The sequence below is a fragment of the Zonotrichia leucophrys genome, chromosome 14 (genome assembly GCF_028769735.1).
Source record: "Zonotrichia leucophrys gambelii isolate GWCS_2022_RI chromosome 14, RI_Zleu_2.0, whole genome shotgun sequence".
Classification (NCBI taxonomy): Eukaryota; Metazoa; Chordata; class Aves; order Passeriformes; family Passerellidae; genus Zonotrichia; species Zonotrichia leucophrys.
This window is the reverse complement of record NC_088184.1, coordinates 8,039,701-8,065,810: the sequence shown is the minus strand read 5'-3', so window position 1 is coordinate 8,065,810 and position 26,110 is coordinate 8,039,701. Positions and strand designations below refer to the sequence as shown.

General features: G+C 41.8%; 1 protein-coding gene across 8 annotated transcripts in view; it reads right to left on the bottom strand.

Annotated features, from left to right (window-relative positions):
- Positions 1-26,110, bottom strand: part of XYLT1 (xylosyltransferase 1) — a 174,979-nt gene that overhangs the window by 142,171 nt on the left and 6,698 nt on the right. Inside the window, exons 2-3 of one of the 8 annotated variants that reach the window (XM_064725404.1) lie at positions 18,139-18,172; positions 17,688-17,765 (exon numbers count right to left, since the gene is read on the bottom strand). The exons of 6 other annotated variants lie outside the window; for them this stretch is intronic. The gene's annotated coding sequence lies outside the window, so the exon portion shown is untranslated. Of the gene's footprint in view, positions 1-17,687; positions 17,766-18,092; positions 18,108-18,138; positions 18,173-26,110 lie in introns of those variants that run through there. One more of the 8 variants, XM_064725406.1, reaches the window with a different exon arrangement.

Genomic DNA, 26,110 nt, shown 5'->3' with positions numbered 1-26,110 from the left:
TCAAAAAGCCTTTGGGGATTAGTTCATCTCTTTTGTATGCTGCAGAAAACACTCACTTGTAAACAATTAAATCATCATTTGAAATCTGTCTACACTTTTAGCGTCTCTGAATGCAGATTGAAAAACCATATAAACAAGTACCTTATTGTTGCATCTAGAACCCAGGACTGAAAGGTTTTCCTCCACAGTATCTTATTTGGTGGAGACTGAAGGCTGAATTTACAGGCTAATACAGGCTCTCTGTAAAACCTGTAAAAAAATCTAAAAGAATGCAATAGCTGCTTAAGGAAACCAGTTAACTACTCTTAGGTTATGCTGAGGGCAGAAGACACGCCACAAGGATATCAACACATTTTGGCACAGAGGCACTTGACCTCCATGTAACAGAGTCATGGCTGATAGAGAAAAAGCATTTAAATTTAGCCATAAAGGCTCAGCCATTGGCCTGAGCCTACAGTACCCAAACCTCAGAGTAGCCTGCTTCAAGATGCAAGCTCCTGCACAACACACATTAGACAAGACCAGGGACATCACTGGAGCAGAACCATTTAAAACTGGTTTTAGATTATTGCTTTTTGGTCTCCTACCGACTCCTTGACTACATTTTTAAGGGCTGCAGCTTTGTGGCATACAAACACAATGTAAGCAGAACATTCCATAGGAAGAAGCTCCTTTCTCAGTCTGCCTTGGGCTGAGCACTGCAGCAGAAAGTTACCAAGCCTGGACAGTGCTTGTCTGCACATCTCAATACAGCTGTGCAGCCTCAGAGCTTCCATCACCACTCCTGAAAGGCAGCAGTAGTATTCCACTACCCGAACTGTTCCTTAGTTTTGACAATTTGCTTGAGCAAATATGTATTTTACAACTACACTGGTCACTCGAGGTTTTCCTTACAGAGTTATCCCTATGCTCAAGAATTTACCTCTCTATTCTACTTCTCTGAATTAAAAACCTGTACAAGTATTGAGATGAAAGGCAAACTTGCTGTTACTGCTTCACCACTAATTGTGTGATTTCGTGGCTTTAGTACCTTGATAAATGTTTTGGCTAATTGATTTGAATCACTGCAGCTGTATCCTTTTTATGATATAATTGCTGACCCAGTCAAGAGAACAAAACAAAACAAATTCTCTTCCTTATGGAATGAAAGCCAAGTAGGTTCTTGTGAAACTACAACTTCCTTTCAGTTAAGGAAGAAAACAGCACAGAGACAGAGGGGATGCAGAGAGCACATAATTGTTTCAGAGAGGAACTCCTCCATGGCCAGGGAACCCACTGAGATGGGATCACTGAGGCACAGAGCCCCAGCGCTCTGGCACTCAGGGTGCCTTTGGCCACAAAAACAGGACATGGGCACTTTCTGCCCTTAAGTCAGTGCCCAGATCTGAGACAGAGAGCTACTATGATGGAAATTAAAAATACGACAAGACAGGAATGAATTTTACATATTTAAAGGGTGTTTCCCAACATCTTGAGTCCTCAGCTGCACAGAAAAACTCACCTAGAACTAAAGGCAAAATGGTTAGACTCAGCTCATCTCAATTGCCCAGAAGAGAGGTTTGGGTTTATTGTTTGTTTCTTTATGATTGTTTGGTTTGTGGGTTTTGTTTGTTTGCTTACTTGATTTTTAAACTAAAACTGAGGAGTACATACTTCAGTTTCTGACATGGTACCTTCAAGTAAATCAACACAGAAACTGTAAACTTGTGGGAAGTTGTAGGCAGGTTCTCACCCAAGCATAAGGAAAAGTCTCCTATTTGCTGGAGCAAACCAGAACTTCTGAGAAGAGCGCAGACTGATCACCCAGGCTTAGTAAAAAACAGAATTACAACAAGTTGGTACATGTACAACATCTCTTTTCTTGAAGATCCCATAACTGATCTAAAGCGTAAATAAACACTCCTGCTCTGTCAGAGGCAGATAATTTACAGAACATGACATTGCTAATGGCAATATTATACAAGACACAAGTGTTTCAGACAAAAAAAAAAAAAATCTGAAGGTGTTTCTCATTCTAACAATTCTGCAACTGACAGGTGACTGCTGGGCTCCAGATAGGAAATTCAGTTTTATCTAGAGGAAACACACCTCAGCTCATTCTTTTGGTAGTTTCCGAGAGCAACAGTTCCTTTAAGGAAAGTCAATGCATATATCAAACACCTCTTAAACTATAAATAACAAGATTCCTGTATTTGAAAAATAATGTAGGTTTTTAACATTATCTCTCTCCTAGAATAATTATATTTTTAGAGAGGTAACAAGTTTTAAAATACAAAACTTCCACAGCAAAATCTGTCAATGTAATCAACAGTATTCAGTTCTAAGGAAATGGCTTTATTTTTTTTAACAGTCTATTAATTAACCTTTAGAAGAAACCATTTGATTTATTTGTATGATTTTGATTGAAAATCAACTGAAAATTTCAGGGGAAATAAACCATAAGTCTACTTGAAATTGAGCTAACATTGCTCCTGCCCTATCATGCATGTATGCTTGAGCTGACACTGCTCATGCCTATCACGTACCATATCTGTACCATATCAGAATTTGACTTTGGGGATGTTTTTAATTTCGATCAAAAAAGAGCAAGTCACCACATCTGACTCTGGAAAGGGCATAAGGGGTAGGTGTGTAAAGAAAGGATCATCAAAATAGCAATCACTGGCTTTTTACACAGATGTCTTTGAAAGCAACCAAACACATCCTCCCATTCATTCATTCATGGCCAGGAGAAAGCCTGTTCCCCTGGAGCAGAGCTCACACTGTCTGAAGGCAGGGCTTTCTCAGTAAGCAAGAAACACCATTGCTCTAAGCTAAGCAGAAACGTAATGCACAGCCCTTCTGATCTGTTTTAATGGACTGAAGGTTAAGAAACTTCACGACCTTCTTCAACATGTGCTAATCAGGATCTTTAAATAGTAATGGATGGGCTTTATCCTTGAGCTCTCCTAAAAAAGACAGCTCATTTCCGAAAAAGGAAGCAAGGAAATGAGCCTCTGAATTTTTGATTGCTAGCTGAGGAAAAGTAATACACAAAGCCCTGAAAAGGAGGAGCTACAACGCTGGAGTGAGATGACTCAGAGTTCTGCAGTTCAGAGCTCAAACCTGCAGACAGCCCTCAGGAGGACAGGAGCAGGGGCCAGGGGGGTCTGGCTTGCATCAATCCTGGCCATGACTTTCTGCAAGTAATGAAAGATCCAGATGAGAAGATCACTGATGAGGAGATAAAAATACCATAAAGTAATGTTTGAAACACATAATTAATAAGTGCTTCACAGCAGGAGAAAGGAAGCATTGCTCTCCATGAACACAGGGACTCATTCAAACACTGGTGTGCTCAGCACTACCCCATACAACCAAAATGCCTCTTCACCATTAAGGGATTACAACCCTTTACTCTGTTTGTACTCACAGATATGGAAGTCTCTATTTCAGAGCATTACTCTGCAGTAAGTGACTATTAAAGATGTCCACACCCTTCCCAGCAGGAGACACACTACAATGTTTTTTTGAGCAATGCTCTCCCAAAACTTAGATGGACTGGATTATTTTCCCTCCTGTGCTGCATCACAATGGTTGTGAAAACCTTTCTCTGAATTTACCAGAGCAAGTCCTTTATGCCTTGAATAACTTAATCCTGTAGGAAAGATTTGAGCCTAAATTTCTCATGAAAAATTAAAAATTAAATTTTAAGAGGAACCTCTAAATTCAGGAACATGAGTGGACCACCCACTCAGGAGCCAATAAAAGTGTATTTTTTAAAATGCTTAACACTTTATAAATCCATTGGACTGCTCAGGAACTTTGCTTTTTGTATTAATTTCTCCAAAATCCACTTTCTTACTGCATGGGATAAGAGCAATTAGAATGCTCTTTCCTTCTGCATGTACATCCTGGGAAGAAAACAATGTCATATAAATCAGACTTTTACTGAAAAGGGAGATTACTGCATAACTTTACAGCAATCCACTACAAACTAATTCCTTCCAATCTAAAGCCAAATATGCCAGCCGATGGTGTCTAAGGAAAATAAAAACTATCAGGCAATGAATAAACTCTAATGGCAACTGAAGAACAGGTCTTGAAGGCAAATCCTTTCATCCTGCACAATCAGTCCTTGTTGATGGCAAGGCAGAGAGCTCTGAGCATGCAAACACTCTCTGTGCTGGCACCCTGTACCATCAGCACCAGGGCTCTAAGTTTGTTATTTCCCCGAGGAGCAGCAATTTTCTGTGTGCAGCACAAGGCAGTGTGGCTGTCCAAGGGCTCCTCACAGCCCAGTTCTACACTGGGGTGACCACAGCCATTGAGTGTGGCTGCCAGCAAGGACACAGGGCACAGCCAGGGCTCCTGCCAGGCTGCCCCCACCTGTGACACCAGGGGACACTTAACACCTGGGGTTATTGCAGAGGGAGCAGCCAAATTAAACCCATAATGATTATGAGGGTTTAAAAGCAGTTATGAATGTTACAGGGCCTCACTTTTCTTTCCCTTGGACCAAAAATTACTTGAGTGAACCCAAAAGGAAGCCGGGACTGACTCCTGAAAATAGCAGCTACCCAAGAGAGGCAGCCTTCAAAATGCACCTGAGACAGGGCTAACCTGAGACCCCAGCTGAACATTGTCTCCATTTACACACCATTTTGTCTGCAGCTCTTGCAAAATACTAGCCAAAATTTTTCTCTTTTCACCTACATGAAACAATGGTGATATTTGCTTTTCAATTTTTAGGAGGCCACCATAAGTTTTAGTGAAACCATAACATTTTGAATAGTATTTTCCAAGCTCTTTGTAATGGATGCATAGACACAAACAGTCAAGCCCATTGAAACTCACAATTTGAAGCAGATGCATATATATGTTACATCAGATCTAACATTTTGCACCACAATATATTTAAATGTTTCTGAGCTGACATGAGACACTGCTTAAATTCCATGTAGATAATGGATGGACAGTAGAACCCACAGCTCAAAGCTCTGGGCAACTTCCACATCAAAAACAAGTCGCAAAGAGCAGTGGAAGGTAACTGGACATGTTCAGGGCAGGAGTGGAAGCAATCTGCTCTAATGCAGGGGTGTGGGGAAGGAGAGCCTTTCTGCACAGCTCTGCTCCCAAAGGAGCCAAAGGCAAGGCCAGTCTAGTCAGCAGACCAAGAGTTACCCCATTCTGCTTGGGCTAGTGCTTAAAAATAAAAAGAAGTGCAAAACAAAACAGTGGTGTTAGGCAAGCAACCTAAATGACAAGTCTTTTTTACTGTCAGGCGTGAATATCAGTACGAGCAGAAGTCTGAAGTATGTCATCACAGAGTATCCTGAAAGTGATAAAAAAATCTCCAGCTAAAGAGAAGCAAAGCCCTCCTACACCTCAATATGTAATGCAAAAGCTCCTTACTTTGGTTCATACATAAATAGCAGAGCTAAGTTGATCACTCATAGACTATCAAATAACCTGTTCTAATTCACATCCTCCCAACAACACCAACAGCTGGGAGCCAGTGGTAACACTTGTCACAGCTGACCTGGCACACCACAGCCAGCTCAGGGTTAACCATGAAGCCAGCTCAGGGTTATACAGATGGTTCTCAAAATATTCTACACACTGTCATTGAAAATTGTGGCCAAGTGCAATTTGAATTGTGTAGCTTAGAAAATCACAACAGCAGCCTGCCCACGTACCAGTAAATAACAAGGATAAGCAACTTATTAATAAATTAAACCAACCTACACAGAGTGCTTAGCAGGAGAGGACTTGTTTGGGATTTCTGCAGGGTGTATTTAAGTATTTCTGCCTGACATAGCTTTTATGTCAGGGAGGTAACACAGTAGAGCTCACTGAACTTAATTTATGCTCACTATGCAAACCACAGCCAGCTGTGAATTTATTAAAATCCTTATTGCAATAACCATATCACTTCATGCATGAAAGTCATAGTTCCACTTTCAGGCTTAGTCAACTGATTCAAAAAAAAGGAGGGTAGGGTTAAGATAATAGTGTTAATAGTGTTTAGGTGACCAAGTTGAAAACATGACCAAGTGAGTAGCTCCTACAAAGCAGGGCTGCTCCTCCTTGCAGCTGTCCCAGCAGAATCTCCTGTGGAAGAGCCCAAGCCATGGGTTTGGGGCTCTGATCCCAGCCAGGCTGGGACACCAGGCCTGGCAGCCCAGGGAAACACAGCTGGGTTTTGGCAAAGATGAATGATGCATGCACACAGACACAATGAACTGCTGAACTCTTGGACACAGCCTTCCATCACCATTTTAGAGCCATCCAGCAGCTCCAGTTTTCCATTCACTTGGCAAATAACTGAATTTTTCAAAACTGCCGAGACCACCTGCAATGGCTAAAGGTAGTGTTACCTGTGGATAACATGGAGAGAGATATGTCTCCTTTGATGAGAAGAAAACATGGATCCAGACAAACAAGGGCAGATTCAGGCAGCCAGGAGATGAGGCCTTGATTGCTTATTGTAGATCTGCCACCAACTCTTTGTGAGGCCTCGGGCTACCTTGCATTTCCTCATCAGATGTGGCAGCATATTCATACACATTTACAGGGCACCACACTTGTACTGAGGTCAAAGAAAATCAGGAATCTTTTTACAGATCATCCTGCAGATTTCCAGCACTACTATCAAGTGGATTACTCTAACCTAATCCAATCTAAAATAATTTGATGGGAAAAAGCCCCCAGATATTCCAAATTCATACTACAGCCCAACTTCAGCATAATATCATGGGGGTACCTCCTTTGCCTGAGGGCTCTCACCCTTTCAGAGTTCAAAGGCTCACCACAAAAACAGGTGTGACAGCATTTCAAAAAAGGCTGCAACCCCATTTTCTAGTCAAGTTGCAATCCATAGTTTGCAACAGAGCAACTGAAATGACAAAAATTACTTTTGTGATAATCTCTGCATTTATCTTCTTTTTCAAAATCATGTAATACAGCTTTACCCAATTATCGGCTGGAAATTGTATGTGAGAAACAAGGGCATCCCAACATAATGTAAGGAGGAAGCAGTGGTGATCCCAATGAAGGGAACTGTCCCACTGAAGGACACACAGCTGAGGTTTCCAAAAGGAGCCAATTTCACTCAAAACTAATGGCATCTGCAGGCCTAAGTGTCAAACACTCTTCAAAATTACAGGTGTTAACAAATATTCAACTGGGACTTAAAAGTGGCAAATGCCCTCTGGATGGTGCCAGAGATCTGCACTCTATTGAAGTTCTTGAAAATTGTGGGTAGTTGCACCCAGTGGATTCCACATATGTACCCCAAAAATCCTAAAGCTCATCTTGGGAGCAGTCTTTACTTTAAATGATGCATTTTGACTGCCTAGCATCACATTTCAACAGAAAATCAATTGGAGACAGCAGGTGAGTGAGAGAAAAAATAAAATAAAATACAGTATTTGCTTCTCACATGTGATGTTGGCTCATCCTTGTCAATAAAAACAGCCAAGATGCTCCTAATTGTGTCTATGCAACCACTGACCTTTAAAAGAAAAAGTCACTTCATTTCAGAACACTCAAAATTCCTGAAGAATAAAATAAATCTGTTCTGCCAACAGATGACACATCATCACAACAAGCAGATCTATAATGCCATAGGCAGCAGCAGCAACAAATTGTTTTCAGCACTGCACAGATTATCTGAGTAATCTGAGTATTTATGCAAAGCTGTGAGGTGCTGAATGTACACCATGGATGATGCTCTGAGCTGGCCAACTGCAGCCACTACAGCAATGTAACCCAGCCCTCAGCAAAACACAGCACACAGAGCAGTCGCTCATGTTCACAGAGCAGGAGATTTTTCTACAGCACTCTGGCTGTGCTCAGCCTCACTGCAGCACACATCTGTACAACAATAACAACTTTCTTAAAACCATGTAGCCCAGTACAATGACACATGTTAAATATAGCCACGGGAGAGCTGGGAGCAGAAATCCATGAATAACTGTATTGATTGCAGTAAAGAAAACCTGGACATACTTGGAGTGGAGACATTTCCTGATGAAATTCTTTCCATTTGGTAAAAACACAGACATTGTCTTACACCTTTCCACACACTAAAACTGTAAAACAAAACTCCAGACACTACTGTTAAGATTTCAAGTAACTGCTAAACTATTGTTGCAGACAGGGATAGAAAATGGATCTTCCAGTATAAAGAAAATCTGATGCTTTCAAATTAACCATAATCCTTAATATCAAACAGGAGCTGGAAAATTTGAATTTAGTTCTATGAAAATTCTAGACAAAATTTCTTAAATGTTTTCTATGCATTCACTTTAGGAGACAAAGAATTTACTCTAATGCCCACATTATCCCACATGTATAGTCATTACCAGGTACTGTATATTCAGACCATATTGTAAGGTATGGGATACAACAAGATGACAATACTAATAGCATGGCAGAGCAGTAATCTCTCTTCTGGTCTCTGGTTGTTTAAAGTCTTACACTGAGTTTTTACACATGAAATGTTAACATTTCTCAATGTTAACAAACAAATAAATAAAAAGTCAGATATTCTACACTGACTATCCAATCTGTATGTGAAATTCCTCAAGACTCTGGCTGAGACCCAGACTAAGGTTGATTTTACTACCCCTGAAAATTCAGGCAGTTACTTTATGTAAGAATTACCAGTTTCAAAAATTCACTCTATTGCCAACAAACATTAGGAAACTTCCCCAGAGACAACTCTGCCCTCTGAAAGCCACAGGCAGCACTTCTGAGAGTCACCTCTCGGGGTGTAATTGCCTGGCACATTATCCTTTAACATCCCGACTTTGTGTGCTGCTGGTCCCAGTTTCTCCCTACAGCAGGTGACAGCAGCTGGCGCTGGTGGCTCCACAGCTGGGCCATTTGTGCCATTTTGTGGGCACCACACAGCACTGTGAGCAAACAGGAACTGGCCCAGGATTGCCTGCCCCAGGCACAGGGTGCCACGAGCACCCAGAAGAGCTGGGCTGAGGCTCCTGCAGAAACCCAGAGAGGAAGGGCTGCAGCAGAGAGAGTACAGCACACACAGCTGGGATCCACAGGGGCAAAGAGGAAAACAAAAACCAAGAGTGGCTACAAGATCAGGAACAGTGATAACAGCCAGGAAAAGGGAGGAAGAGGTAGAGAAAGAAAGTTATAAAGTGGAAAACTGAGAAAGATCTTTACAGGAAGCACAGATGGGAGCTCCTCTTTGTGAGCATCCACCTGTCTGCAGGGGCTGGCAGAACATAGTCAAGCACCCAATGCTAGCATCATCTCCATGACAGGCACTTCAGCAAAAATAAAATCTTTCTCTTCCTGAAAGCTTAAGCTCTGCCCTGGAACATAATCCTCTGCTGTTTGCTTTTCTGCTCATCTCCTTCCATCAATCATTTCAAGTGCTAGGAACCCAGTCCTTGCTGTACCCAACAGTTTTCATTAACAATACCTCTGCTACCTTATCCAAAAGATCAGAATTTCAAGATCTGCATTGCAGGACACATCTAAATTCCCTTTCAAAAAGAAAAAAAAAGGCCTACAAACATGCAATGAACATGCAATAACCTATATTACTGTGTTTGTCAAACTTCCTCAGGGAATCCTCTGCATAGCATTTAGAATCCCCTTTGCACAAGGCTTTCAGCCATGCATGAATTAGATTTGCAGTATGAGAAACCCCAACAGGCAGGTGAAACAGCTGTGTTCCAGCACAGAACAGCTCCCCTACACCCAATAAAACTCCTGCCTTGTCATTTACTCACATTTAAGTGTTCATCTTTCTGTTACCTAAGCAGCAGCATGGAAGGTTTTCTGTCACACTGATCTGTACTGTGTGGAAATGATTTTAAGCAGGTAAGCAATGTTGAAAGTATTTCCATCCAACACAGGAGCAAGAGCAGTACATCCTAATTTGGGGGCTCAGGATCATCACCTCACACACCAGTCTGCTGCAACTGAGAAATCAACACCAACACAATGACAGCTCACACCAACTCATTTCTGTAAGACAAAGTGCTTGCCATGAGCAGAGGACATGTGCAGAAGAGTACAAATGAAACCTGCAGCTGTGCAGGACACACAACCGGCTCACTTCAGATGAGACTGGTGAAAATAAATATGCAGATGAAGACAGAGGCTACCCACATTGTTATCAAAGCCCAGTTATTTTGTTTTCCCATCCATTATGCCTAGAATGTCTGGGCAGAGAAAAGCTAATTTATTTATTTTTCCAAAGCTTTTGCTCTCTCTGCTCACACCCATGTATGTGAGGCAGTGTTTAATGCCTGTTCCTCCCTGAAGCACATGTCCCAAGGAGTTCCCTGCCTGGGCAGAGCTGCTGAGGGTGTGGTGATGCTCAGCTGCCCAGGTCCTGTGGGGTGGGTGTCCCACTGCTGCAACCCCTGGGGGCACGGAGAGCCCGCTGGCCCTGCTGCCCAAGCACACAGCTGGAACTCTGATGGGCTCCCACCACTGCCAGGCTCTGCAATGTACAGTTTTAACAGGGCTGAGCCAATATCTATAACTGGGATTTTACATGACTGAAGTTCATATCCCAAGCAGTGCCTGCAAGAGACTGTCCAAACGCAGATCAGGCCACAGCAGCCAGAGACCCTGCAGAGAGAAAAGCTGTGCAGCCCCATCACACAAACCCATCTGACAGGATCTTGAAATAAAGCCTAATGCAAGTTTCTCTCTGACAGAGTCCACCCAGGCCTCTTGCTCTCTCCAGAGAAACAAAACAGGCATTTTGTGTGGAAACACTCTGCTCCTTTGCCTCCTGAAGACTTTGAAATCACACACACTTATTAGTTATTCCATGCAGGCGTGTGAACCTTTGCACTTGGACGTTGAAGGAAAAATTTATCCTTGACATAAAAATCAATCACATTAACAGTGCAACTTTCCAAACTCCTGCAGGTTCACTCCAAAGAGAGCACTAATTCTTTTTTAAACTTTGAATGAGTCAGATAAAGTGTCTGCTCAGGGCTTTGTTTGTAGGAATTAAACATTTATGTGAGATCCCTGAGAATTTTATGTAGCAGCATTTTGCAGAAAATTAATGTTTCCAGCCAATTTTTATTTTTATTTGTATTCAATACCACAGCATTTTCTTATGGTATTGTATTGTAGCAACTGTTTCAGAGCTCTCAAAATTGTTCTCTCCCAAACTAGGAAAATTTGTCCAATCAATCAGAACTTATGAAGTATTTAAAACAAAAGGCTAAATGGCAACAAGAAAAGTTTGACAAGCTGATGAATAATCAGAAAGCTAAAGGAAGAGCATCTTAGCAGAAAATGTTACAAAGAAGTAATTTATTCCTCACAGAGTAATAAGCCTCCAAGAGATAAAATTCAATTTTTAAAAGGTTTACCATCCCTGCAGCTCATGGATTAGTTTAACTACCATAGTTAGGAAACTGCAGCATTTTGTTGCCAACATGAGATTTCTGAAAGCAGCAAACAGCAACACATACCAAACCATGTCTGTAAATCAATCTGCTGGGAGACAAGAAGTGCTAAATGAATCAAAACTCCTAGTAAATAGTATGCTGTAAAACAGCTCTTCAAAGATGCAAACAGAGTAACAGAGCTCTGAAGAAAAACTGGTAGAGTGATGTAAAGGTAAACCCTACTCAGCACAATTTCAGGAGATAACAATAAAGCTCTAAGAGTCTTCAGAAGGTTTGAATAGAAAGCAAGCAGCCTGACTCTAATGTTAGCTCCACAAAAGTCCTAGGACCAACTACTTTTGTTAAAATAGCAAAATACTCATTTGGAAAAGGCCTTTTCCTGAACCATTTAGATGCAGAGAAGAAGAAAAGAAAAACTGAAAAACTGGAAGTGTGTGGAAACCTGCAGCCAAACATTTCTTTTGTAACAAACTGCAGTTTCCTGCAGTCAAACAGATATTTATGTGCAAAGTTGCCTTCAAACCAGAAGCACATTCTCCTCTCTGGGTTTGTTTGCTTTGCCTTTTTCACAATGCAGAGCATCCTTACATGTGACACAAAAGCCCCTGGATAACCCCACTGGGAGTGGGGGCCTCTCTGTGCTGAACATACAGCAAAATAACATTCCTGCTTCAAAGAAAACTTACCAGATCCAAAGAGACAAAAGACTCAATCCAGAAAGAAAATGAGGCACAGAGGCCAGCAAAGGCCACAAAAAAGGTCAGCAAGAATAAAACTTGCGAGTTCTGTCCCGCTGTATGCAGTGCTACCCCTGCCGAGTCAAGAGGGCTCCCAGCACGGCCTGATCCTTTCTCCCAGTCCCAGTAATAAACTGCAACACCCTCTGAAGTCAGGAGGAGACACAGGACAATGAGGGAAGCTACTCCTGCACCGTGCAGAACAAAAGTCACCCCTATAGGGGCTGCCCCACAAGGCTTAAGTGCAGAGTTCACTTCTCTACAGGAACCAAGATAAAGATCACTCTATATTTAATTTAACTGAGGTGAAGTTACTGCAGCAGTGCTGGACAGCTTCACTGAGGCCTGAACTGCAACTTCTAACATTATTTGAAAATCTTACTAGAACTCAGAAATTCAACGCTTATTCAATTATCAATGCTTTAGTAATCAAAAAATAATTCAGGCTATGAATTCATTTGAAATTCTAAAACTAGAGACTCTTCACATAGTATTAATTTATCCATCTTTGGATACTTTATCATGAATAGTGATTGGTTCATTATATATTCTTACTCTAAGATACATTTTAAATATGGTTTAAAATTCTAGACTGCATTACCAACTGAATTGTGGCAGCAAGAACTAATTTAAATAGAGAACAAATAATTAATACAGTGATAGTTTCTGAAAAACTGCCAGATGACAAAGAAAACCTAACAAGGTCAGCACCTCACTTGCTATGTCATCTTGTATTTCTCCAAGTTTAATACAGGACTTAATTTGGAGCATGAAATAATACGTTTTTCTAACTATAAACATGTTTTACTTTGAGAGAAGGCTCGGAGGTCATTGCACGTTACATTCTGCTGTCATATCTGTCCTTTCAATTTTTTCATCTAGAAAGATGCCAACAGGCAACTTGAAATAGAGGTGCATAAGAGTTACTTCGTGCATCAGCTCCTGCAAGGCTTTAACAGGCATCACCCCCCCATGCAAGGTGGGACCTGTGACAAGTTGTTACCTCAGCTGAGGTTACAAGGTTCTGTTAAATTATGATGGCATGCCCTGCCTGCTACTGAGAATCAACTCACACACACAGGGAAAACACTTCTTCAGATCTCTTTAAAAGCAGAGGAATAAAAGAAAGCCAAGAAAGGAGGATCAGCTATTTACTTGACAAAGAAGTGTTACCAATCTTATTCCAGGATTTAGAACCTCAGAGGAAACTCTCAATAAATGCATTGCAACAATAAAAACAGGTGATTTATTTTGAATATTTATTTCTAATCTTTCAGGCAATGCCCAATCATGGCAGGATGCTGCTCATCACTTTCTCACAACTTTCTCTAGCAGTGTCCTGTCAACAGCTCTGGAATGGAATTGCTCATTACTACTCTGCAGACTCATCATTCCTCACCTCTTTATCATCTATTTTGCTGATAACTTCAGCAGACCAGCAAGAGCTCATTTTCCTTTGCAGAAACTGAAGCTTTTATGCTCCAAACTCCTGATGATACAAACATAAACACTGGGGGGAAACTCACAGAAACTGGCAAAAGATGGGCAGGATCCCACTACAACCTCTATAACCAAGGAGACTGCAAATAAATAAAGATAACACACCTTTATGCTGTTAGAAAGGTCACCAGATTATCAGCATTTGTTTTAGATTAGAGACAGACTACTTCCCTTTCCAAATCTTTATTTTGCTTTCTCTTCCAGCTATCAAAGAAAAAAATTGTGCCAGTTATTTTTGTCATGGAGTGAACATGAAACAAAACTTAGCAGTTTTTGTTATAAATACCACAGACAAAAGTTTCAAAAAGGAAAAATTACAAAAGTAGCAGGCAGGCATCACTTCCCAACTAATAGTAGAAAAATTTAAAGTTCCTTTAAAAAAAACCTGAAGGCTTTACATAGCTTTAACCTGAAATCAAATGTGACAAGAGATTTTGGATGAGCTGCAAGAGACTAATAGTAACAATTTTGTTAAGGATAAAAAGCTGGTTTGTCACAGCAGCACAACTCTGTGCACAGCCAACATCTCCAAACACCTGAGCTGCGTATGAATACAAATTTCATCTTGTTATTTGTTGAAGTTCTCTTTCCTCGAGATTCACTCTCCACAGATCCTTGTCTTCCTCTAAGCAACAAAACAATGCTCACTGGGAATCTAAAGCTGCTTCATGCAGCATCAAAGTCCGACATCAATCTTTTATTGCAGTAGCTGGGATGGGCTGACACCCTACTGCCTTTCAGGGAGAGCATTCACCCTTTGATCTCCAGCTTCACATAGCAAGAAATCTCCTCCACCATAGAGATATGCATATATATGTACATAAACATATCAATGTACACATATATGTTCATCTATATATTTAAGTAAGGGTGGTTGATTTGTCAACAAATGTTGCACAGGGGAGCATTTATTCTAAGATATTTGTTTATACCATAATTGAGACAAGTGTGTTTCATAAGCAGGGAGAAAATCCATAAGTGCTTTGCATTGGCATACGAAGCCTGAACATCAGCTCAGGACGTTGGTGCCTGTGCCACAGTATAAATGTCACAGCACACTGCACTGCCTCAGCTGAGGGCACAGCTTGCTTTGCCTCTTTGGTGATGTGAACCAAAGCTGAACTTGATTTTTTGAGTAAGAAACGTTAAAGGAAACATCAACCTGAGCTTAAAGAACGAAATGTCAACTTGGTGAAAAGCTCCAGGTGACTTTGACTGCAGTCAGTCACTACCAATCACTGCTGAATATTTCAGGTCTTACAGCTCTGCCAGGACTTTATAACTCAAAGGACAACAAGCCTTAAGGTAAATCTTAACTCCTTCAAAGTAATAGGTTGGACTTGATGATTTCAAAGGTCTTTTCCAACCTAGTTAATTCTGGTGGAAAAATTCCCAATCACAACTTCAGAGGAGTTAAGAATTCACTACATATTCAATGCTACATATTAAAGGATAATGGACATTGCCATTTTATTTTAACTCATAAGAGATCTTGAAAAGATAGAAACCAGAAATATCAAGCGCAGTGTCCTTGAGCCCAGCTAACAGAACCATTAGCACACACAAAGCTCCAGCACAGTGATGTGGATGAATCACACACAAATCTATCAAGAACAGGACCTCACCTTCAGCCTGAGCTGCACTGCCTGTCTGCCCTTTGGTATTCCAACACCCCACAAGCACAGACATGTCCTGCTAAGGCCAGGACATTACCCTGTGACACCTGCACCAACTTCCAGTTCCCCTAGAGATTCTAGTCTTCATTTAAGAGACCTCAAAATTAGAAAATTCACAGATTTCCTAAGAAATTCCTTCCACATTTAATTGCTTTTATTGTTGATACAGTTTATAGTATTTCAAACACTGTTTGCAACCTTCCCATTACAGCACACCATGTTATGGCATCATTGCAGGGCACAAACTGCAGTGCTCTTTGAGAAGATGTTGACAACTCCTCATTCATATTATTCAATATCTGAAAGGACTGCGAGATCATATCAAACATGAAGCACTTGCCAGGGTCCCTTGCTGCACAAATAAAAGTTACATATCAGAAATACATTTCCAGAGGCATTATGCTAAGCACCAGCTACAAAGACACTCTACAGAGTATGCAAGTGCACAATGTGAATTTCTACAACCACTTTCTTTTGCTATTGATCAAAGTTGGTCTATCTCAGCAAAAAGGTGACAAAACTGCTACTCAAATGCTCAGAAACGATAAATTATCTTTGTTCAGAAAAGGAATGGAAGAACAGAAGTAGAGATATACATCAGTGAGAATAAAAATGAAATGGATAACAGGAAAATCTGATCTTTAGAAAGAAGAAAGGTGCAAGCAAAGAGGAGCACAGATGGACAGGAAAGCAAATTTCCATGGCGTGCTAAGGGAGAATCCAAACAGAGAGTTCATCTGTGCCCCAGAATTGTTCTGCAGGTGAATCAGCCACATGGTGTGGGCTGAGGGGTGGCTGAAGGTGCAGGGACAGAACAGGAGCTGAGTTCCCATGGGACACTGTTAGCCTGGACCAACAGCAACTGCAGCTCAGCCTGCTGGGGAATGAACCAGTCAGCTTTCAACAACCAGGGATTTGGGGACGAGCACAGCAACCAGCAAGTCAGGAGTTAGTAGCATAGTAACAGAAATCAGCTGCTCTAAAATAATTTAATCCTACACAAGTTGTTTGGAACGTCTCATGAGCTAAGTGACTAAAGTTACCTTCCAGTAGCAACTGATACCTCTAAAAATCCATGAAACGCATAGTCTGAAATCATTATTAAAACACAAGACCTCTCAAACACATGCCAAGTGTTTCTTTTGTATTTTTTTAACATAACAGCAGGTCCTGCAGCAACAGACAGAGCCTAAGTGGTGAGATTGCTCAAGCTTGCTCTAAAGCCTTAACACACTCCTGCTCTCCTCTGCAAACCCTGACCTTGTCTGTAGGCAAACTGTGAGAGCTGTGTAAGATCAGGGCATCCTGCAGGCACCCGCTGCTCCCAGGGCACATCCACTGCTGTGCCACAGCTCCAGATCTGGACATTGTTTCTGGCTTCTTCTTCACGGCTACATCATCAAACTCGGTTCTATAAGCCTGAAGATCTAACTCCCACAAAAATTGTCAAAACAAGGAAATAATTAAAAATAAAAATAAAAAAGCAGGGAGGCAACTTGACCAGAGTAATAGCAAAGAGTTGCTTTGTCACAACATACAGCCTGGAACCAACACACAATTATTCCTTTTTCATCAGGTGGAGAAAGTTTCTTACAAAATTGTTGAAACCAGCATAACCAGAGTTTAGCCAGAATTAAAACAGCTGTGAATGATTTCTGTACTGTTTTTGATTCTGGTTTTGCTCAACCATGAGCCACATAGCTGCCCCCCAGGATGGCAGGCAAATGTCTGTTCATGTGCTCATTCCTCCAAGGATGAGACTTGACCTCAGCATATTGCAGTACCCTCACAGCACTTCCATGAGGCAAGAAATGAGCTTTTGGCTAATTTCAATATATCTGGGTAATTTATTAAGTGGTTATTAAATTGTTAAGACAAAAGGTATTGCTCAGCAAGCCTCTTCAACTTCACAGGAAGTTTCCTTGGGTAGGACTGAATTGTTTGGTCCATAGATTGCTGCACACAGAAATTGCAGCTGAGCAATGCCTTGAGTAGTGTCTTCTTATGAACTGTATCACCAGCAAGGAAACATCTGTGTTCATTTTGTTTATCCAGCAAGCTTTGGAGCATTAGAGATAATAGAAAAGCTTCTTCTCAAGGACTGCTCACAGTCAGCAGCTGGAAGGCCCAAAGTTTGGGGGTTTGCTGGGGTTTTTACCCCTTCATACACACACTAAAGGAGATTGGTAATCTTAAAAGAAATATCATGTTTGCAACTAGGTGTGTTCAGAAGATGCTTTTATTTATGTTGATACATGCAAACCAAATGACTTCATAAATATCTGTGTTAAATCCTGAAAAAAATGTATAGAACTGAAGCAGCATAAGCTGCTTCCTCTACTGGCAAGTGAGCACTGAGCTGTGGGAAATGTTACCTTTCACTGACTTCCTCCAGGCTGAGACAGGTTTGGGGCCACAGATGTGTGCAGCTCACAGAAAAATGATCCTGATTACTGATGTAGAGAAAAAAGATAAAATGAGCTCCCTGCACCAACTGCTCCAAAACAGAACCAGCTGCTGCAAAGTGAGCCAGCCACAACCCCAGCCTGCAGCACTGGTAACAGAATCTAACCATCACTGTCCACACCTGGACCACCCATCCCACCAAACCAGGGTCTATCAGACAGCTGAAGTAGAAGGGCTCTTCTCTTGGGGCAGGAAAGGTGCCTGCACAACCCACCTGGGCACCTCGAGGGCTGGCAACTGGGTCTTAACTGACAGGTTCAGGTTGGGCTCAAACAAATTCAAGACTCTGAAACCAAACAGAGAAAAGAGCTCACCTACTTCTGGGAATCCTGCACAAGGTGATGCCAGCACATGACTTACACTCAGAAGCTGAAGGCAATAGTCACTTTTTGCACTGGAATTGGAATAAAGAATCTGTCACAGCAAAGTACATTTGTGCCATCTCCTTAGTCACAGCAATCCCCAACAGATACTGTAGCAAAAACGCCATCTCATGCTTTTCTTCAAATGCACCTTCCCTCCTGGATTCCTCAGTGAGTCACTTCCCAAGCCATGAATGCCCTTTACACCTTCCAGCTCCTTTGGGTGACTGCTCTATGCAGGACAGGCACCCTGCCACTAAAACAACCCCAAACAACAAACAGACAGGGATGTGTGGCAAACCTCACTCAGAGCAGCTTCAGGCCCTGTGTTTGCTGCCTGCCAGGCACTGGCACACACCAGCCTGGTCCCTGTGCAGGGACTCAGTGCTTCTGGCAGGGCTGGGAAGCAGAGACAGCCAGGCTGTGTTTGCCTCCTCCAGCAGAGGCCACACAAGCAGCACTTGCAGAGCTGGGAGGGGAATCCACATCCACTTGCTGCCACACAGACAGAGCACCTTTCTTCTAGACCCTGAGGCTTTTACTTTTCATCAAAATTCACTTCATAGAAACATGGCATCATTTAGGTTGGAAATGACAGTAAGACCATTGAGCCCAACTGTTAAAAACACCATAAACCAGCATTGGAGCTGACACACTGAACAAGCTGATCTGAATACAAGACAATAACATTAATGTTTGCATAAACATAAACTTCAACATAAATGTTTGCAGTTTCATCTCACATTGGCAGATGTCTGGGCTGATCATCACTTATGTGTAATTTGTATATCTCCTTAGGTGGGGATCAATGTATTTAAATTGAATTCTCGCACAGGTAATCCACTTAAACACAAAGCAGGCATTTTAAACCCATTCAGAAACCCCACCCATGCCTTCAGATCTGGCCCAAGGAAGTCCACCAGTCACACACTGAAGCACATGACCTCTAAAAAGCTGACTGAAAGAATCAGAGCTAAAGCAAAATGCAACAGAGATGGAATCAGCACACCTGGCATCATCATAATATTTCCATAATGCAAAACTCAGTGCAGTCTTCTTGCATGAGCATCCTTAGTAATTCAGCATGGGATTAAATTAACTTTCCACAATTTTCACTGAGACCAAACAAGGCCAGCAGAATATGAAGAGCACTTTTAAAAAAATCCTGAATTTCAAGTTTTTGCACTCATAAAACCACTAGAAATGGAGAGTGATTGTTAAATAATTCCACCACTGCCAATAGAAATATGCAGGAACTCAAGCTGTAACCACCCAGCACTACCAATCTCTATCACAGGTAATTCCATTCAGAACACAGAATAGAAAAGAGCATTATACATCAGTTTTACAGAACCAATATTTATAAAACACACTTAAAGAAGTATTACTATCAAATATTTTTTTCCTAGTATCCTGGAACACTTTAGGACAACAGAACAATCTTTATTTGAAGGCCCTTTCCACTTTAACAATTTCAATGAAAATACAAAGGCTGTATAAAAAACTCACCCTAACATAATCATATTCAAAGACTATTCTTGACTGATTTTATATCCACATCTGCACTCCCATGGCCTAATGAAGGCACCATGGCTCTGAAGAACCACAGGTTATTCTCAGTGTGCTGTTTTGCTTGAGCTCTTACACATCTGCATCTCCATCCTATAGCAAACAGCTGAGAACACTGAAAAAGGTGGAATTTAGCTGACAAGGGTGTCTCAATATCAGTCCTGTACAAAACTCTCCCATACATCATTCTTACACAGGATAACGATCAAAGGAAAAACCAACCCTAAATGTGAAGATTTTCTAAAAGAATCTGCTACTGAAAGAGCATGAACTTGATGAAATGATGACTTGCCACATCCTAGACTTGTTTAAACTGCATGCTGCAAGGCAAAAATCTTTCTAAGCAACATTCAGTCTGGAAAATTCTAGCCTGAGCAACTCTTGCTTATATTTGACCACAAATATTTGACCACTATGGAATACAGGTATGCACGCCTGCCTCTGTTTGCATGAGAGCTGCAAAACCGAGCCTTGGACACGTTTTACTCTAATAAACAGGAAGGGGAGAAACACAGAAACCACCAAACCACCAACTCTCTACTAAAGAGAAGATTGTAACACCTGTGGTATCTCCGTGTTGCTACGAAACTACCATCCCAACCGTAGCAACAGATTTAAACCTTTAAGGATACATTTTGTTCTCTGTAGGCAACGTAAAACAGGAAAATGCTGCAGAAGGGTTTATTTTAAGCCAACAGGAAATAGTATTTCAAACTGGACAACACAAGTTAGGAAGACAGCAATTTACCAATGACAGCAAGCAAGGGGAAAAAAAAAATCCCACACCAATTTATTCAACAGTGAAACAGTATTTCATAATGGAGTTACTATTTACCAAGTGTGGAAGAGAGACCTGAAGCACTTTCCCCACCAGTTACCTTAATCCATTTCCTACCAACACATCCCAGCTGAGCTGCTGAAGTCACTGCCATAGAGCCCAGCTGGAGCAGCCTCTCAGGCACTGACAACAGCCCCAGAAAAGGAGGGAATTGTTCAAGGACGAGGAGGAAGTGAGTACATGAGGCTGTGCTAAAACTAAGAATAATACACAAACACTTACAGCAAACAAAACACACAGCACCCCGTTCATTGCCTACCAAAGCCTTGAAAGCACTGAGGTTTAGGTGGCAGAATTTAGAGCAAAGCTGGGCTAGTTCTGGTAACTAAACTGGAATCACACCCCTGAGGCTGAATCCAGGAGAGAATCAAATTCAAGGGCTTCCTTTCACTTATCTCTTCCAGGTGACACCACTGCACAAGCAGGGAGCATGTGGAGCACAGGGCACAACTGCTGAATACGCTCTGCAAAGTTACACTGGCACTTCAAAAGCAACAAAATGCTCCAGCAGTTGCTGAGCTGTCCACATTGTCCAAAAATGGAGATTTTGATGAACCATTTGGCCTGCAAGAGCCTTTTTTCCCTTTCCAGTTATTCATTCATAGGTCCTCAATATGAGAACGACTATAAATTTACATCAGTGCAACTAGAAAGTGAAAATCCCCTGAAGAACTTAAACTACAGAATAAGCTATTGATAACATTCTGGGAGATCATTGTTCAGACTCATGATGGTGCTAAAATGAACAAACCTCAAACCACTTTGAATAACTGCATCAAATTTGTCTAAAATCTTTTAACTTACATATTTGGTTGCACAATGGCAAACAAACCCTATTAACAATTTACACATAAAATACCTTTAGGTCAAGTTTTGCTGTGTAAAATACATGCTTAAACCCACAGATCCCACAGCATCCATAGAATTAGGATCCCAAGCTACACAAACCTATCCAAAAGTCCAAATTAACCTGGTTCTTTCTCTGCATCAGTTACCTTTTAAAATGGCTATTTGTTACGAGATTCACTTCTGGAAAACTCTTGTCCTCTGAAAGCACAATAAATGCATTTATATTTGTCCAACTTTTAAACCAGTTGTGCTCTCAGAGGTCCCACACAGCCTTACAGCTGACCCAGCTTTTTTGTCCTTCCCCTCACAGGAGCTTGTGCTGCAGTACAAGCTTCTCCTCCTGCCCATTTCATGTCACATTTCGCTGAATCCCTACCCAAGGGGAGCAAGCACCCGTAAACTCACACTCTAGATGCCCACTGCAGCTTCACACAGGGGGACAGGAAAAGGCCAGTGAAATCTGCTTTTCTCAGACATCCAGGGATGAAAAAAATCAACTTCAAAGAAAGCAAAGAGAAAAAACCCCATATTTTTTAACTGGGGGTTGAGGGTTAGGAGCAGAAATCTCTGTTTACACTGTCTGTGAAGTGAGCAGGTTTGAGACCATCTTCTCCTAATAAATAGTCATTAATCACTTGCAGCCACTTAGCACAGGAGGTCATGTGGTGGCAGCCTGGGCAGTGTAAATGTTTAATACTGAATTAGATTAGAAAGGCTCAGGACAGTGTCATCACAGCTACAGTGCTACCTGCAAAATCTACCCAACCTTCCTCTGGTTTCAGTATCACTGAGGCCTGACCAAGGCCTTGGGATGGGATGATGTAGTCTTGCTGTGAAGGTGACACACAGCAAACATTACAGAGCTAACTACAGAAAGCCAGATGGCAGGGAGCTTATTGCACCTTTTTACCACTGTGCTGCTGTAAAATACTCTCACCTGTTTGATCACATCTCTGTTATTAGGAACATGAGCACAGGGGGGATGAGCTGCCTGCAGGACAGACTGCTTGGGAATCTTCAGCTCTCTCCTGGGAGACCCACCCAGCACACAGGCACTGCCATGTCCTAACCCTAACCCTATCCAGTACACAGGCACTGCCATGTCCTAACCCTGAACCCACCCAGCACACAGGCACTGCCATGTCCTAACCCTGAACCCACCCAGCACACAGGCACTGCCATGCCCTAACCCTAACCCTGAACCCACCCAGCACACAGGCACTGCCATGTCCTAACCCTTAACCCACCCAGCACACAGGCACTGCCATGCCCTAACCCTTAACCCACCCAGCACACAGGCACTGCCATGCCCTAACCCTTAACCCAGCACACAGGCACTGCCATGCCCTAACCCTGAACCCACCCAGCACACAGGCACTGCCATGTCCTGCACAGGACATGCAGAAATACACACACAACCATCCCCACCTGTGTGCACACAGCTGAGGAGCAGCACTCAGATGGCTCACAGGAACATTTCATAACCCTCCTCCCCCTGTCCTCTACTCAGTTAGCAGCTCAGAGCCAGCTACAGCTATAATTATTGTCATAATTATTATTTTAATAAGTATCAATGACTTATCAAAATATTGCACTGAAGACTTTCACGTCTTTTGTTGTAAGACTGCCAAAAAGGCAGCTCATTGCTGAGGTGCTGCTCCATGTACTCTGTTAGCAGGCAGCACCTCCAAGTTTCTATTTCTGCCACTCAGTGACTAAACTCAATTCCAGTGAATGCCAAAACGTAAGCAGTTTGAGGCACAGTAGCTGTGCAAAGTATTATTATTCTCATAGTGCATACACACTAACAGCTTTGTTTACTACATTCACTCCTCCTCTGCTTGTTTCCTTGGTTTTACACACTGTGGGCCAAGTTGTTGAACTTAGGTGCCATAAGGTAGCCACCTGAATTCTTATTTACATATTTAAACAGCTGTCAGGCACCCACAGCAAGTTTTAAGAGCATAAGCTAGCCTGTAAACATCTAAGTCAATACAGTTAGGTGCCAAGATGTATCCCCAGCTAGCCAAATGTGGATCTCTGCAGACAAGATGCTAGTTGTCATGAGATTATTCTTTTCTACAATGCAGGATTGGCTTGATAATAGATTATTTTTTATTTACATGCCTGTTCAAGATGACTCTAACCCAGATCTCTGGTAACACTCCATTTCCACAGAGAACTCCAGTTTACATTTTCATAATTAGCAGATGGCCATTTATTTAGTTAGAGCTCCAGGTATAGAAAAAAAAGTTCCTTAACTAATGACAATTAGCAACTTAAATAACTAATGACAACTACTGGCAATTGTGGGACTCCTCATCATGCGTGTCAGTTGCCACCCCACTGAGCTCACAGGTAGAACACTTAGGACTCTACCTGCCTCTGTGACATGCAGTGGTGCAAGTCTAAAGAACCAAAAAATTCCCCTGGAAATGTCATTTTTCAGGTTTGTTGTGCCTCTCCCAAGAAAGGGTCACAGGCTGGATGAAGTTTCAGGGAGCTTGCTTCACTTTAGTCAATACAGCCACGACCTCACACGCTTTTTCTTTGAAAGAAGACACTTCAACTGAACCATGTGTGCTCCTGAAGCAGAAAGAAGGCAATTATAAAGAACAAAGATAACTAGAAACAGGTTGAGTTTTAAGAACAAAATGAGCTACGTCTCAGAAATTCAGACAGCATGAAATCCAAAACTGACCACCACAAAAAGTCAGCAAATAGCATCAGCTTGAAGAAAAATACTCAGATTTCACCAACATAACTGAACCAAAAAGTACATCTGAAGGGCAAGCAAAGGCTGCAGCATGAAGCAGAAATGAGTGCCCATGACTCATTCAACCAAATCCAAGTTAAACTGAAGTTTGCAGTGTCATTCAGCTTTGTAGAATTGTTTTAAATAAGCATCCCACTTACTCTCTAATAATAGAACAGCAACAGAACAGTAGCTTGAAAACAAAATATATGTGGGAAGCATTCACGATCTGACCTCAGAGTCAACCACACACTAGTGTGAAATCCTTTTTAGCTAACTTTTTTAATTAACTGGTATTCATTTATTGGTTTAATTTCATCATAAGGAAAAAAAAGCAGCAAATTATAGACGTGTTATAAATAGTTTGTCCCTTGGAGGAATTCTCTAATCATCTCTAAAAATAAGAAGTCATATGATTTCAGTGTCCTGTGCTGACCCTTTCAGTACTCAGCAAGGTTACACTGTATATATGTTTAGGTAATGCTACATGTTGCTCAATTTTTATATCCAGACAGTTAGAAAAGCCTGGTCTCTTCAGTTCTGGAGCACACTCACACTCTGTAAAGCACTCAGTCCTGGATTTGTGGTAAAGCTTGGGAATTACTCCATAGGAAGCACAGGTCCACAAGGCATGAAAACCATTTTGTGCTTCCAAGTGAAGCCTGGAAATAGCCTTTACTTGCCCAAAACTAGCTGGGCAGCCAATTTATAATACTGGCCTCTTGCTGTGTTCTTTCTTGATCCATCCATGCTAATCAATCCTTCACCCCTAGGCTGTATAGTGCCAATCACAGAGCAATTCTGAGCAGGAGTCACTGAAGCAGGGTTTGTGGAAGGCCTGTGCTGAACAGGTCCCTGATGGCAATACTGAAAAGTTCCATTTGTGCCTCTGGTTAGCTGCTAGCAGCTCTAACTTGCTATTCAGCCTGTAAACTCTTCAAGACAGGGACCTTTCCTCACATGTGTCTGTGAAGCTTCTAGTGCCCAGATGGTGCCATACAAATGAATAATAATTATATTTTCATGTAAGACCATTATTGTGCATAATGTAAATTACTTTCACTGATCCAAGAGGAAATAATTTTCTCATTTTGAAATGAAAAGAGAGAGTAAAAATAATGATTACTTGTTTGATGCTCTCATTATAACAATAATTACATTTGTGGGTCCACAATCCCCAGCTGGTCTGTACTGACTTTAATGGAGTTATACCAATGCAGGGCAGCTGAAAAGCTCCTGGTCCTTGCTGGAGACCTCAACTGCTCCACACGAACAGATCACTCCAAACCGACACTGCCTCCATGAAGGATGGGATGTTAATTAAGCAATCAAGCCCACTTAGCAGACTGGGGAAGACAAACACCAGACCTGGCATCTGGAGAAATGGATTCCTACATGCATGGCAGGTACCTGAGCATCACTGCCATGCCCTGCCTTGCTGGCACAGAGGAGGAGGCTTCTGCATGGATGCACACCTCAAATGAGCTGCATTGCCTTCTGGAGACACTCAACCCTGCTCATGAGAAGGCCTCAGACCCCACATGTCTGTGAGATTCAACCCAAGCCTAAAAAGGAAACACCCAAACACCCACAAAAGGAAACAGCCCTAATCAGCAGCACCAAGTGCGAAAGGGAAGAATAAAGTTGTGACCTGCTAGGGCTTGGCTCCTCTGGAGGAAAGAGATAAAAACCACAATTATCAGACCAAAGAGGACTAGTCTGGAGTACCAATAAGTGAAAAAGCCAAAACTACCTGTCACCTCAGCTATGTGGCCCTAAACCCTTTGGTAAAGATGCCAAGAGGTTACTGATGAGAATAAGCAACAAGACTTCAACTTCCCCTTGTCCCACAGAGCCGTCTCCCATTTAACATGTGCTCTCTGGAACAGCATCAAAGGCCTACCATTACTTAAAATAAAATGAAGAACTGTGGTTCCAAGTCTAAAACTCAGATTCAAA